Genomic DNA, 15,924 nt, shown 5'->3' with positions numbered 1-15,924 from the left:
TTAATCCGGTCTATCACTGATGGACATTTGCGTTGGTTCCAGCTCTTTGCTGTTGTGAATAGTACCGCAATAAACATACGTGTGCATGTGTCTTTATAGCAGCATGATTTATAATCCTTTGGGTATATACCCAGTAATGGGATGGCTGGGTCAAATGGTATTTCTAGTTCTAGATCCTTGAGGAATCATTACACTGTCTTCCACAATTGCTGAACTAGTTTACAGTCCCATCAACAGTGTAAAAGTGTTCCTATTTCTCCACATCCTCTCCAGCACCTGTTGTTTCCTGACTTTTTAATGATTGCCATTCTAACTGGTGTGAGATGGTATCTCATTGATTTGCATTTTTCTGATGGCCAGTGATGAGGAGCATGTTTTTCATCTGTCTGTTGGCTGCATAAATGTCTTCTTTTGAGAAGTGTCTGTTCATATCCTTTGCCCGAAATTGGGCAAATTTTTATGTATTTCACTGAAAAGAACAGAGAGGGGAAGAAAACATTTTGCTGGGGAAAGATAAGGAATTTCATTTTTCACAAGTCCAATTTGATATGAAGGCTTAGGGAAGAGGTCTGATGTGGAAGCCTATCTCTGTGAGTTGTTCATTCATCCATTTATCAATTTACATAAGTAAAGCACCTATTAATGAGGCATATATTAAATGCCACAACATGGAACTGGAAATACCTTAGGGGATAGAACCAAATAACCAAGAAAGTGCAGTAAAATGTGATACATGCAATTATAGGGGAGGTTCAGAGTGCTATGAGAACTCATAGGAGAGGCACCAAACCTAAACCTGGTGATCTGTGAGGGAGCTGACATCTAGGCTAAGACTTACAAGATGAACTGGATAAGTTTGGCAAAGGAGCCTGTAGAGGAAAGTTATTTTAGAAAGAATGAAGAGTCAGCAGGAAAGCTGAGAGCCAAAACAGAATACTGAAAAATTTCTGTACAACTTGTTTTCAGTAGAAAGGAAGGCAAGAGAGGAGGCTGGAAAGAAAAGCAAGGATGAAGTGATGTAGGATCTTATACAATGGGAAGCCATTGGAGAGTTTTAAATAATCATCCTAAACGTGGATTCGAAACATTGGCAATGGAGGATATCACCCAGTGGTTCTCTATCTTTGATCTGCATTAGAATCACGAAGAAACTTGTTAAAAAAGAAACCTACTATGTGTAACATTATGTCATGTCCTTTACATATGTTATCTTTTAATCTTCACCATCTCAGCAAGTAGGTGATGTTTATTTTCCTAGGGTCACAAAGCTATTAAATACCAAAACTGAAATATGAACCCAAGCAATCTGGCTGTAAAGTCTCTGCCCTTTCTCCTATACCATGTTGCCTCGAATACAAGCATTATATAAAATAGACCCCTGCATTTCACAGAGAACATATAACAAGGCCTTTGAGAATTCTCAGGTTCACAATGCCACCACAGGAAACAGTTGACTCTCTCCCATACCTAGAGATTTTAACTCAGGAGAGTGGAAATGGACCTAGGAGTCTGAATTTTAACAAGCATTAAAGATGTTGCAGATGGTCCCCTGACCCTGCTTGGAGCAACTTGAGAATAGAGAAGAGGTTGAGGATGAAAACTTAGGGCAGAATAATCCATGAAAATGAGAAGAAATGGCTGAAGAAGTAGGAGGTAAACTTCAAGAGTATTACTGTGGAATAGGAGATAATTAGAAGAAAGATCAATAATATAATATGCAGCAGGCAAGACAAATTAGATCAGAGCTAGAAAGTGCCCATTGGGCATGGTTATCAGTTTGCTGATAAGACTGAGAACTCTCCCTCCATAATTCCCACTTAAGAAGACTTGCTACTTCTTGTTCTTGGTACTTCATGGAACTATGTGTAGAGACATTTACGTTTTCCTCATATTTCTCCCTGTCTCATAGAAATAGTTAAAAAATGGATTTTCACAAGGTCAATTTGGTCAGGCGCGGTCATTCACACCTGTAATCCCACCACTTTGGGAGGCCGAGGTGGGCAGATCACTTGAGATCAGGAATTTGAGACCAGCCTGGCCAGCATGGTGAAACCCCGTATCTACTAAAAATACAAAAATTAGCTGGTTGTGGCATGCACATCTGTAGTCCCAGCTACTCGAGAGGCTGAGGCAGGAGAATTGCTTGAACCTGGGAGGCAGACGTTGCAATAAGCCGAGATCAGACCATTGCACTCTAGCCTGAGTGACAGAGTGAGACTGCATCTCAAAAAAAAAAGGTCATTTCTCCATAGCTTATCTTTGTAGGCATTGAATTTAAAACACAGTATGGCTGTGAATGGTAGACTCACTTAAATTTCTTACAAATGCTCGACATACTCTAGGATTTGACCCTTTAAATACGGAAAGATTAATTTGTTTCAACAAAATGCTGCTCATTGATAAAGTCAAGAAAATACTTTGTACTCAGAATGCTGCCACTCATGATAATTAAACTTGAAAAGAAGAATTGGACTACAACTTATGAAAACCTCTATGCCTATTTTTAAATGTAAGCAAACAAAATTCTCAAAATTCTAGTTTAAACTGGAGGTAGATAATTCATTGTTTTGGATTATTTAAATGCTATCAAAATAAAAATAAACAGGCTCCGCTTTGAAGTTATGCTGGTTATGCAGGCACCAACAGCAACCGATATCTCTTCTTTTCAACATGCTGAAATGTATGTGTCTGATTCCCGATGGCTTTTCTGAGGTTGAGTCTCACAGTACAGAAGCTTAATAAAAACTGGTGTTAAAATCTCCACAGAGCTGACTGTCAATTATCGATGTTTATATTGCAATCTCTAACAGCTCCAATTTCTTCCAGTAATATAAAGCATTTCTTAACTGAATTCTAAACCTAATTAACTCTTCTTCAGACATTGTCTTATTCTTATATTAAGTAATGTATTTATTTTAAATTAGAGGTCCAGTATGACAGTCCTGGAGATCACTTAGAAATTTTATGATAATAAAAGTAAGTAACAATTATTGATCACCTACTATGTTTGGATTTGTGTTAATATCTTTACAAATAATATCTTCTTTAAGCCTCACAATTTTGGAAAGTGAGTGATATTTACATTCCCAGGGTCATATAGCTGGTAAGTGCCAAGACTGAGACTTGAACTGAATCTGGCTATAAAGTCCCTGCCCTCACTCCTGCACTGTGCTGTGTCCATAAAGAAGCATTGTGTAAGATAGGCCCTTAAATTCCATTAGAGCTGGAGAAGAGGGCTTTGAGAATTCTAGGATTCACAATGCCACCACAGAAAACTATTTACCCTCTGAACAGCAAGTCGTTTCCTAAGCTAATTCAATAACTTGCTGACTCTCCTGCAGACCAACCTTATCCTCTGCTAAATTCAAATCTATACCTGACAACATCGTAGACTGCAGATTGCAAGCCATTGAGTTCATTATCTGTCATCTGCTTAATTCATTCAACAAATGTTGGGCATCTCATCAATAAGACAAGATCCTTGTCTTTATGGAGTCTTTAATCTAGTGAGGGAAAACCATGAATGATAAATCTATAACTATCAAGAGTCTAGTAGGTTTCTTTGTGGTTTTCATATACATGTAAATGCGGTTGAGGTTATAGAGGTCACTCAAACAAATATGATATCTTTTAGGATGTGAGAAAAGGTTAATGTAGGAGGTTTCTAGACTAAGAGACTTCTTGGGAAGGCCCAAGAGAAACCATCCTAAACACGTGGAAGGACCAGGTGAAAGTGTTACTTGAAAGAAATGAAGATGTAATGTCAAGAAAATATTGTACTATGAATTCCGAGATACTAAGAAAATAACATTTGGACCACACGGTTTCTTCGATTTACATATTCCTGCCAGATAAGAGTTAGAGTACCCTGACAATCATTGCACATGTGTAGTAAGTTGGGGTACGATTTCAAACCTCTCAAGGAAAAGGGTGAGTAATAGCAGTTCTGGAATGCTATTTCCATCTCACCTGCCTATCCTTGTCTTCCAATACCTTTCTAGCTTTCTGAACTCTTGTAAAGAGTGTAAGTGTTCACAACTTTTTGTATCAAACTTTGTAGTTAAAGAAGGAGGGAAATGTATGCTTTATGATTATTGCTATTAGAAACCAAGCAATAAATAAATAAATTTTAGTCCCTTGCTTTTATTAATCATGGTATAGAGCTTAATGTTTGCTTTTTAATTCTAAATTACTCTGCGTTCTAGATTGGGGTAAAGTTTTTAACTGATTTTTAAGAGAATTTTTATGAGAAACGAACGCTAGTTAATAATTCACCAGAGGCTTAAAACCTAGATGAGGGGCTAACGGGTGCAGCAAACCACCATGGCACATGTATACCTATGTAACAAACCTCACGTTCTGCACTCGTATCCCAGAATTTAAAGTATAATTAAAAAAACACTAGAAAATCTAAATGAAAGGCGCATTAATTATTTTTATTATAATAGCTGCTGAAAATACAAATGGATTAACTGTTGTATTAACAATCACTACCATCTAACCTACTAGAAATCTTAAGAAAAGTGTTACCATAATACTCCTTTTTAAAAATTTTTTTGAAGTATCTCTAGGTTATTTCCAAGACAATCTACTTGAGTTATTTAACACTTAGACTTTGTTCAAATTTATAAATGGATTTTTTTATAAAGGAAAATTCAATTAAGGGACACAATAAAGAATCAAATGAAATATAAACATTTTGAAGTTCAGAAAGAGTTATTTTCCTCAGGAATATCTGCAAAAATTCCAATTGCCTATATTTACACTAGAAATATTCACCTATGCCCTCATTCACTCAAGCTGTGGAAAAACAATTAGTTTGTCTGTATAATACAATTTGGAAATCATTTTAGGGAAATAATACTGTCTTCTTTATTAGAAGAATAAAAATAAACATTTCTATCAGGTTCATATCTTAACAGTTTAGAAAGCATTGTGACTCTGGAATTGATTCTGGACTTGAATTTGCTTTCCATTACTAGATACATGTTCTTGGACATATCTCTTAATTTGGCAGTACTTTTGCTTTAAAATAGGGGTAAGCATAATAATTATATTACAAGTTAGTTGAGAAGTTCAGATGGGGTAATGTATACAGCATAGACAATGTCTATAAACCAGCAAATGCTATAAAAATTACATATACAAACACTCATAAAAGTGGTTTTTTTTTTTTAGATTGGTTCCTACAAATAGGAAATTTCTACAAATTTCCACAAATTCTGCACAGATTTCTCCAAAATCGGGTGACTTGATAACTGTAGAAGAAATATCTTATGTTTTAAGATAATAAACTCCTTTAGGAATTTCTACAACTGGATATTATAGAAAGGAGGAATATATTTAAATGAAAATTTCCCTGAAGGGCAGTTGGAATAGAGCAGAGTCCATCCAGGAATTATTTTGGATAGACGAATATTTCTTCAATGGGACATATGGGCTATATGTGTTCTGTTTATTTTTGCCTTTAATGACCATTTAATATTTCATGGAATATTGATTTTATAGTGTTAGCTACATTTAAGTTAACAGGAATAGTAAACCTCCCCCCACTAACCAGTTATTCATTTTATGACCTGCTAAGAGCTCTGAAGTTAAAAGATGTTGTCTTGTTTTACTTAATCTGCTGGCATGTATGGAGTTCCAGGCTCATGTGGAGCACTAGGTGGAGTCACTGGGTGGGGACAGAGGCAAATTCAATAGAAGGTATCATTGTTACTATTAAGGAGCTTATGATCCAGTTGAAGGAATGCACATCAAGACTTGAAACGATGGAAAACCCATTTATGAACCACGATGCCAGTAAGAGTAAATTGATATAGAAATTACTGGCCTGGAAGAGAGATAATGGGCCCAACCATTTTAAATTCAGATTTTCTGCTTTGGGATGGTATGTTGCACTGAGGATATGTCTGGATATCAAAAGCGTGATTTGAAACTTTCTCATCTTACAAGCCCTCTTCTATTCCCCTCTGTTACCTTTTCCCTCTAAAATGGACACATTGTACATGTGTAGGGTGACTTATAGTTTAGCATGTGTATGTTCATACTTATTGCAAGAAATTGCATTTACTCTAACAGAATAAAGAGGAAAATACACTCAGTCAAACTTTACCAAAGAGATCGTTGACAAGGTCTAGACTAATTATTTATAGTAGTTGTATTGGGCAACAACCAGTCTTTTGTTACATAACATGAAAAGTCCCATCTCATTCTGTTAAGTAACTAAATTGTATGATTGGTTCTAACTATACTTTTAAAGTTATGGTTTTCTATCCAGAGAGCTCCACAAATGACAGAGCTTAATTAGTTCCAGTAAGCTACTCCTGGTGGAACTCACTATATCAGTCAGAATAGGATAGGTCAACAATTCCCAAACTTTTGGTTTTTGGTTTCTTTATTTTAAACATTATTGAGGACTCGTAAAGAGTTTTTATTGATATTGGTTACATGCATTGATTTTTTTTTGTATTTGAAATTAAAATTAAGAACATTTAAAAACATTCATTAATTAAAAATGACAATAACAAATCCATTATGTTAACATAACTAACTTTTTTATATAAAATATGAAATTTTACAAAACAAAATAAAATTTAGTGAGGAAAATGGCACCATTATACATTTTTGCCAATCCCTAACCTGCTTGTCTTAGTTAGTTCAGGCTGCTATTCCAAACTGCTATGACTGGGTGACTTAAATAACATTTATTTATCACAGTTCTGGAAGCTGGAAGTTCAAAATCAGGCTGCCACCATGACTGGGTTCTTGGTGAAGGCCCTCTCCCTGATTTACAGATGGCTGCTTTCTGGCTCTGTTCTCACGTCGAGGAGAGAGGGTAGATTCTGGGCTCTTCATTTTCTTATATGGGCACTAACTCCATCACAGGGGCCACACCATTATGATCTCATCTAAACCTAATTACCTCCTAAAAGCCCTATTTACAAATATCATCACCCTGGGGATTAGGGCTTCAACATATGGATTTGGGGAGGACACAAACATTCAGTGAATATTACTGCTGGATTCTTATATCAACTTCTGCATTCAGTCTGTTGCCATATCACACACCATGTAGCCTTTGGAAAACTCCACACTGCATTTGTGAGAGAATGAGAGCAAAAGGGGAAATAACATCTTCATATTATTACAAAAATAATTTTGACCTCATAGACCTCTTGAAAAAGCTTCACTAACCCCAGGGGTCTCCAAAACACATTCTGAAAATCACTGGGCTAAGTTATAATATGATAATATTTAATTTTCAAATCCTGGTGACTTTAAGCAGTAAAGTTTTTTTTTTTTTTTTTTTTTCCCACTCCTTCCTCTTTCTCATTCAGAATCCATTATGTATCAGTTGGATATTTTGTTCCATGTCATTACAGCCCTAACTTTGGGACATAATTTGGTGGAGCAGAAACTCTCAAGAACATTGATGGTAACCATGGCAAAAATAAAAGAAAGAATAGAAGAATATGGACTGGTTCTTTTCTTTTTTATTTTTTTTTAATTGAGATGGAGTCTCTCTCTGTTGCTTAGGCTGGAGTGCAGTGGCATGATCTTGGCTCACTGCAACCTCCACCTCCTGGGTTCTAGCGATTCTTCTGCCTCAGCCTCCAGAGTAGCTGGGACTACCGGCTCGTGCCACCACACCTGGCTAATTTTTGTATTTTTAGTAGAGATGGGGTTTCACCATGTTGGCCAGGCTGGTCTCAAACTCCTGACCTCATGATCCACCCGCCTCAGCCTCCCAATGTGCTAGAATTACAGGCGTGAGCCACCGTACCCAGTCTGGACTGATTCTTGAAGTTTTCTCCTGCAAGACACCTATTACGTATTTTGTTAGCCAAAGCAATTTACATATCTAGCCTGACTTCATGAAGGCAGGAGATATAACCCTTCTGTGGTGAGAGACACAGGATATTAGTTAACATTAATACTGTCTATCATGCTCACTAATATTTTTAAAGCACAGCTGTGTGCCAAGTCAATAGATGCCTTATAGACTTTGATACCAGTCAGAGTTTAGCGAGGTTATCTTTATCTGTGTCTCCAACCTGCTCCTTTTTTAGGTCTCAAGAATTTAACAAATGCCTGATATATACTGAGTATTTGGTGAACATTCATCATATAAAGGGACAAAAATGGAATAATTAATAAAATATTTAAATTTGGGCATGTGCCTAAAATTCTCAGGATGTTATGTCCAAATACTGACCGTGTTCATTTTGGATCTTGGAAGAGTCTTGTTGATAATCTACATCAACCCCATTATATAACAGATGATTCGGTTGAAGTGTGAAGACAATAAATAACACCATTCTAATGCTAGGAATGAAAATAGAGTTAATTGTGTCCAGTTGGTATTTCGGAAATGGTGTTGAGTTAGGGATGTCTTTTAGGTAAGTCTAGATAAATGCTCAAATGATGCCATCTTATAGATTTTTGTGTTGGAGATACATATTGTTTAATATCTAAAATTTCTAGGACTCAATGGAAAATTTAAGATAGTTTCAAAGTAACTACAGATATAAAACTTTAATTTACTTTGTTTCCCTTGTGGTTCCATTGGGGTAGGAATTCTTTGCCTAATTTCTAGCTCTCCTGCAAGCTTGATGTCATTTTGAATGCTACTGTGTTGACTATTTCTACTGCAGAAGCCATTTTCTAAAACCAGTTATGCTCATAGAAACATCTTGCAGCTGATATAAAATTATATAATATAAATTGTCAAGATGTGGGTGACTGCTCCATCTCTAAAAAATCTAATTAAGCATTTGGATTTTATTTTTATTAACTCTAGCATAGAAAGTTCCAAACTTAAGAAAAAGAGATTGCCTGAGTACAGGCAAATCTACAACACTACATTCCCTACCATGTAGTAAAAAGTTAATCAATGCAAATAAAATGAAAACTTTCATTCATAAGATACTTTTATTCTAGGAGCAATATTTTATTCTAATTAAACTTCATGGTAACCTAATGGGGGTAAGTAAAGGACGAATATTCCCTTTTTACAGATTAAAAAATCAAGGCACAAGCAGGTTAAAGGAGAGGCCAGCCAAAGTTCACACAGTCATTAACAGAACCAAGAAGACATGATGCTGTTTTCTTCCAAGATGGTGCCCTGGACATGTTGCCACTGTCACCATGATTATACATTTTGATAAATGACAAAAATTAGAAAAGCATCTTGATCAAAGTATCTGAAATGAAACCTACATTGTATATGTGACAATTATTTTGGTGGAAACAAGAAATTGCTTGCATTTTCAAAAGCATGCTCCGCAATATTTTATTTTTCCCATTTTCTTTGTATTCAAAAATATCTATTGCCCAATGTCAAAGAAATGCAAATATTAACTGTGATACAAAGTAGCATTTGTGCCACTAGCCACTAGTACCATTAAAAACCCTCATGTGTGAATGAGTGTTTAATTAGGCTGTATTAGATTAATTCCATGTCTCCATTGGTTGTAACAAATGAAAAGATAGTGTGCACTGTCATGGGGATAGACATTTAAAGCTCAATGTAACTTCATATTTTTCTATGTGATCGGTCAGCTAGGACTTCCTTTTAATTTAATGAAAATTTGGTTTGTAAATCAGATAACCTTTTTAATTGCAAGAAATGCAAAGCAGGAATCTTTTTTTTTCTTTTTTTCTTTTTTTTTTAGGATTGACATTACCTTTGTTGTTTGATACATTAAAACAAGACCCATAAGGGACAGCTCTAAACAATGAACTTCATATAAAATAGATAAAAGCTTGCTCCTTGGGCCTACATAGAAATTCAAACAGAGGCTTGGAAAGAACAGCCTAATACTTCTAATATGATAATATTGCCTAGGTAGCAGTAGAATATTTGTTATAAAAGGTCTTAAATGTCATTTCCTAATGACATTTTGAGGTAATTTTAACCACTCTTAAAATAATTGCATATAGATTATAGTTATTGTATAAGAAAAGACTTGCCTCCAATTTAAACAATATTGGGAAGTTAAATGTAAATTTAAGTAGTGAAACTTAATTTTTGAAACAGAAAAACATTCCAGCCGACACGTAAGTTTTGCTTTGTCACTGTACTGTATTCTGTTCAGTAGAACAAAGACCGGATGCATAATGAGCCAATGTAAATGAAGTCAAATCAGCAAAAGCATAGTGGGGGAGGGGAAGGTGTAAAATATGACAGTCGATATAATGACCAGGGAGTAGAGAATTTAAATGTTTAATGCCTACACTTTCAGATTCATTTTTCTGTCATCGCTTTGAATGGGTAGACTGAGGAGCTTGAAAGTCCAGAATGAAAACATCATCCTGTGGACCAAAAGAATTATTAATATTATTTAATGGCACGGATATGATCTGCACTTATAATCATCTTCTTTCTATCACTCCCCACTCCCCCCCTTCACCCGGGGTAGGTCGGGGGAACGAAAGGTGGTCATAATAAGAGATAATTAGAAAATGCTCTAAATATGTATTTGGGGCTTTCTGTCTTACCCTCCTGCACTGCATGCCAGCTTCCCATCTCCCAGCCATGATGGAAGCTCAGAACACAATAGAAACACAGCAACGATATGAATTGCAAATACATGTATATCTTTCCACACAACCTATCTTATTGACTCTTAATAAAATGAGTATCTTCTAAAAAATTTCTTGAGCTGTAAATTGCTTTACTATTGATGACGGGCTTTGGAAAAATACTACACATGCCTTACAATCAACCAGACAGAGTTGTGTTAAACAGAATTGCTTAGCTCTTGTCTGTAAATTACTCCCCTCCCTCTCCAATAAAGGAATGAATCTTGCTTAATAATCTATGCTGCTTAGCATGTGTTGCAAGTATACATGTGCAAATCTGAGTATTTTATATATCCCACACTTTAGGACTATAACAAGCCTTTATCGTAATGTTCTCATATTTAACATTTTCCTACATAGAATGTGAATTTTCAAGAATACTGGCATAAAGATCATTTAATATAGTGTCCCCGCCATCCTATTTTCTCTCATATGCAGGTCCAAAATATTGCTGTCTTGAAAGATATTCATAAAACTCATTTCAGTATCTAGCTGACTTAACACATAGTAATTAAACTGGAGCTATAAACAGCAAACGTACATAGACTTCTCTGATTTCAATGTTACATTAAACTCGTGAATATTAATCCCTAAAAATAAGTACATTGATAATGTGAAGGTAGAATTCTGTGTGGGGAAGGGGAGTGGGTAGATGGGAAATGATTAGAGAATTATTGTAAAGTAAGTTAAATTTCTAGTTTTGCTGTTAATTAAATTATTCAAAAGACTTTGTTTTTACAGCTTGAAAAAAAGGAAAAAGAGACTTATTTGGCACGGGCAATGGCTACTAAAAGGCTGCTGTTAAACTAGGTTCACGAATGGGAGGGGTATGTATGTTGAAGGCTGGGGGAACACAGGAACCTGAATACTTGCTTTGTAAATATTTAAGCTTTTTGCAGGCTAGCATCTAAAGAAGAAATAAAATGCTCGCTTCGCCTTTTACCTTTGAACCCTTTCGTGAAATATCCTAATGTTACCAAATGTGAATATAGTGAACTTAATCAGCAAATTTGACCTAGATTTATGAACTTTATCATTCTAAATGCATTTACATATACACAAGCACATACATGTTCATAAATTTATTTTATTACATCCACTTTGCACAAACTGAACCTTAAGCAGTTGAAGTACTAAAAAAGCCAATCAAAATACTCTTCATATATCCTTAAGTCCATAAACCTCTTTAAATTGTCTCTTTTAAAAAACAGCTAAATTATGGAAATGCAGACTGCATTACAGAATATTTGCCAGTTGTATCTTGATTCTTATTTGAAATTCCCACAAGAATATAGGCATGACAGTAATATAAACCATAGAAACAGGCAAAAAAAAAGTAGAACACAGGGACTTGTAAATAAATCCATGAATATCAAGAAGCACAGATGCTAAGATTATGCATTTTTACCAGTACAGTTCTGTGCTTGTAAACTATAAGACCAGACATTTGTAAGATGCCGTGTAGCAGGCCCTGCTGAGGGCGGGAGAGGTAGGAGAGACTCTGAGAAAGGTGGGGCGGAGGGAAGAAGGAAGGGAAAATGAGTGAGAGGCAGAGAGAGATTGAGAATAAGGAGGGGGACACATAGCCAGACACAATAACGCATAATAATGTTAACATTCCTGCATGTCTAATGGCTTAAATATGCTGAGTGCCTCACTCCAGCCCCACACCACAGATGATGTCAAAGAACCATTTAATATTTTATCAACAGTCCTTTCTTGAACCAAAAAAAAATTTTTTTTCTTTTAAAAGAGATTCAGGGGTTTCCAAGCATGAAAAAAATTAAATGCCTTGGAAGGAAAATTTTTAAGACACAACAATATTTGTGAATACCTCATGTTCAGCAAGATTCACACCATTCTCCAATGCATGTTACATTATTTACATCTTAGCAATGTCAACATGTCTTATTTACCAAGGAAACATAAAATCATATTTTTAACTTCTTTTCTTTAAACATTAGTAATGTATGGCTTTTTTTTAAATGTAAAAAAACCTATTAATTGAATCATTATTATAATATCAGCTGGACTTTTAGGGTTTTTTTTTTTTTTTGGTGGAAAATACTGTTTTCTTGTTTGACGGATACTATGTCTGTAACAAAGAATGACTGAATTGTCTTAACAAAGAAGATGAAGGCTGTATGTGTTAGTTACAATAGAATAACCACCTTCCAGATCTCTTAAATCCACAATATATGTAGTGTGGGTCCTGAGTGGCTTTTGTTTTCAATGTCTTTTGTAAGCTTTTAGGTTTTTTTCTGCATCAAATGTCAAGTTAATTTACAGGGCGCTATTACTGATATGTTTCCTTGGTTTGTGGTTTTCTGTGAAAGGCAGGCAGCTGAGACCAAGTCTTAGGCTAGGGGGGAGGGGCAGCCGGCGAGCCCATAACACATACACAGTGCCAGGGTCTGTAAATTGGCTGCCTGTATGACAGCGGGTCCAGGGAAACCTCTAGTCTTCATTTGCATGCTGAAGAATATCCAGGATTAAACCGGACTGATTTTCATACAGGATTTAGACCTGACATTTATTATTCGGTTCACAGACCTCTTGAAGGAAAGTTTGTTTTCCACTCATAGATGAAAAATCTTCTAAGACAAATAAAGTCTGGCTTAGCAGTAACAGTAAATAAATATCTTTCCTGTATTTCTTATGAATTTATCATATATGATTGCCAGCCAGATGTTTGCCACCAAATTATTATATTTTGTTCTTTAACAATTCTAAAGAAAAATATCTATCAATCCCCATGCTGTATTTATAAAACGTATTCATTTAATTCTGGAAGTTGATTTTTGATAAATAAAATTCAGAGACAGACACTTGATTTTTAGAACAAATTAAAACAATATTAGAGCAGTAAAATAATATGAAATGCTTACTTTTGCCTCTGCTTCATGTGTTTTTATGAACACAGAGAAGATTTTGGTTGTACTGTAAGCATCAATTATGTACTTTTATATAAAACATGAAAATTATAAATGAATGCTACATATGAGCCCTATCTACCAAATTTATAACATAGCTAGTTCATTTTCATTGCCAAATAGGTCCATAAAGTATTCTGGTGTCTTTCAACATTTAGGTATTAATTGTTTGTCCAGACAAACACTTATAATCCAATACATTGGCAATATTTTAACTAAACCAAGATTTAATTTCTAAAGTTCAAACAAAATCTCTTTTGACATACTACCAATATGAAGAAACATGGTAGAGCTGCTTTACATTTTCTGAAATGCATTTTTGTTGTGGACCAGAATAAAGACTTCAAATAGTGATTAAGCAGGCCCAGAAGAAATTTAGGATTCCTCATGTATTAATAAACAGTATAGATTTAAAAGTCATGGAAAGTATACTTTATATATTTAATAAACATAAGGTAAAAATAATACAAGTGTCGGTAATTATATTATTGTTTTTGTCAGTGCATATGGAGGAGACATGGTAAAATCTGCTATATATTTGAATTTTTAATGTGTCAATGGAACTTTTGAAAATGTGTTCTGGTATTGATTTCTTTATGAATATTAACTTATTCATAACAAATCTTAAATAAGTACAATATAAGATACATCTCTTGGAAATTTTTCTTTGTTTTAATGTTGCATTTTATTGTAAATATACATATGAATCACATTTACTTCCTCAAATGAATTTACGATTATACCCAGTAAGAAGTATATGTTATTGAAGTTTCAGATAGAATATATCAATGAACATTTTAATGGTGAGATATCAGTATCATATATACCAGTCAGTTTATTAACCAAGCATTTAATAAATGAATATAATGAGTCTGCCTAGTTTTGCCTTGATTCAATTACCATATAAGAACGCGCACACAAATGATCTGACTGTATGAAAAATTAGGGACAACCAAAGAGTAGAAATTGTTGTGAAAAGATTTTGGTCATCGTGTGTATAGAAATATTTCTGCCTTATATGTATGTAAATTGCAAATGTTAATATAAATATTATTGTAAAAGTGTCTACACATGCAAAGTGAAGAGAATCAAGGCAATTATTTGAACAATTCAGGATAAACCCCTCACTTTTGCTTGCAATAGATAATTGAGGCAAAAGTGTCTTTCCCTTGAATTATCTGGATGATTGCATCAATTCTTCACTTCGCTTTATACATGTATATAGACATGGCAATTGTGTGTCTTCAGAAAGTGTCACTTTAAGAAACATGCAAATACAGAACATGTTCATTTAGACATCGCTAACTTATAGGCTTAATATATCACTGAACTTGTTTGTTAATCAAATTGGGACCTTAAAAGAGAGGAAGTGTTAAATATATTTTTCTAAGCAATTATTTCTAAAGCAATATACAGTGATGTTTAGATGTAACATACAATTATACATGCATCATGCAAACTAGGTTTCTCCAGCCTACTCTGGCATACTAATGCCCCAGTATTCTTCATTATTATTTCTATTAGCAGTATACTTCCACAGTAGGCCCTGCTAATTGTACGAAGAGTATTCATGATGGTGTGTTGCCAATATAGTACTGAGGAACATTTAATTGTGAAAATCTGACCCTCAGCCTGAAATCCTGAAAGTATACGCTTGAGCAAAAGGAACTCTGAATTCAGTTGGTTGGAATGAGGAAGATCATTTTGAATCAAGCCAGTTTTTAATGACTTTATTGTTAACACCCTTAAAAATATGGCTGATACAATGACTTGCGTGCACACAGTTATTTTGTCTTTCCTAGTGACTGCATGAGAAATAGGTATTAATTGCTCTGCCGTTTAAAATTCTCGATACAATTCACATTTACTCACTTTAAACTCAAGATGTCTCTCAATCAAATTGTGAGGCTCTTTATATCTTCAATGTAATTAGGATTGTACAGTATTCATGACAAACATACTGAATAAGGAAGATGATTCCTACTTGGTAATCATTGTAAATATGAAATTGTCAAGCTAGTCCTAATTAGTCACTGAGATAAAGATTATATGCAAGTCTCTAAGAGGTGCTACAGACTAAGAACAAAATTCAAAAATACCACAATTAGATTATTGTTTCAAATGCTTATGCTTAATAAAGTTGGTGGACCATGTTTGCCAAATAATTTTGTCAGGCAAGCAGTCATAGTTTAAAAGTAATTAAGCAATTCATCCTCATCATAAAATGGCACATGCAAATGTCCGTGCTTTTGTTGGTTTGGAAATGTGTAAGATGCTCAATAAAAAGTACTGCCTAAGAAAAAATTCAGTATTTGATACTTTTTAAGCTTCAACAGGTAGAGAATCATTTTTAAACTTGCCTTTAAAAAACATTCTAGTGAAGCATTTGATTGTTTAACATTTT

This window comes from Macaca mulatta, chromosome 6 (genome assembly GCF_049350105.2).
Source record: "Macaca mulatta isolate MMU2019108-1 chromosome 6, T2T-MMU8v2.0, whole genome shotgun sequence".
NCBI classification, from domain to species: Eukaryota; Metazoa; Chordata; class Mammalia; order Primates; family Cercopithecidae; genus Macaca; species Macaca mulatta.
This window is presented reverse-complemented; position numbering follows the sequence as displayed.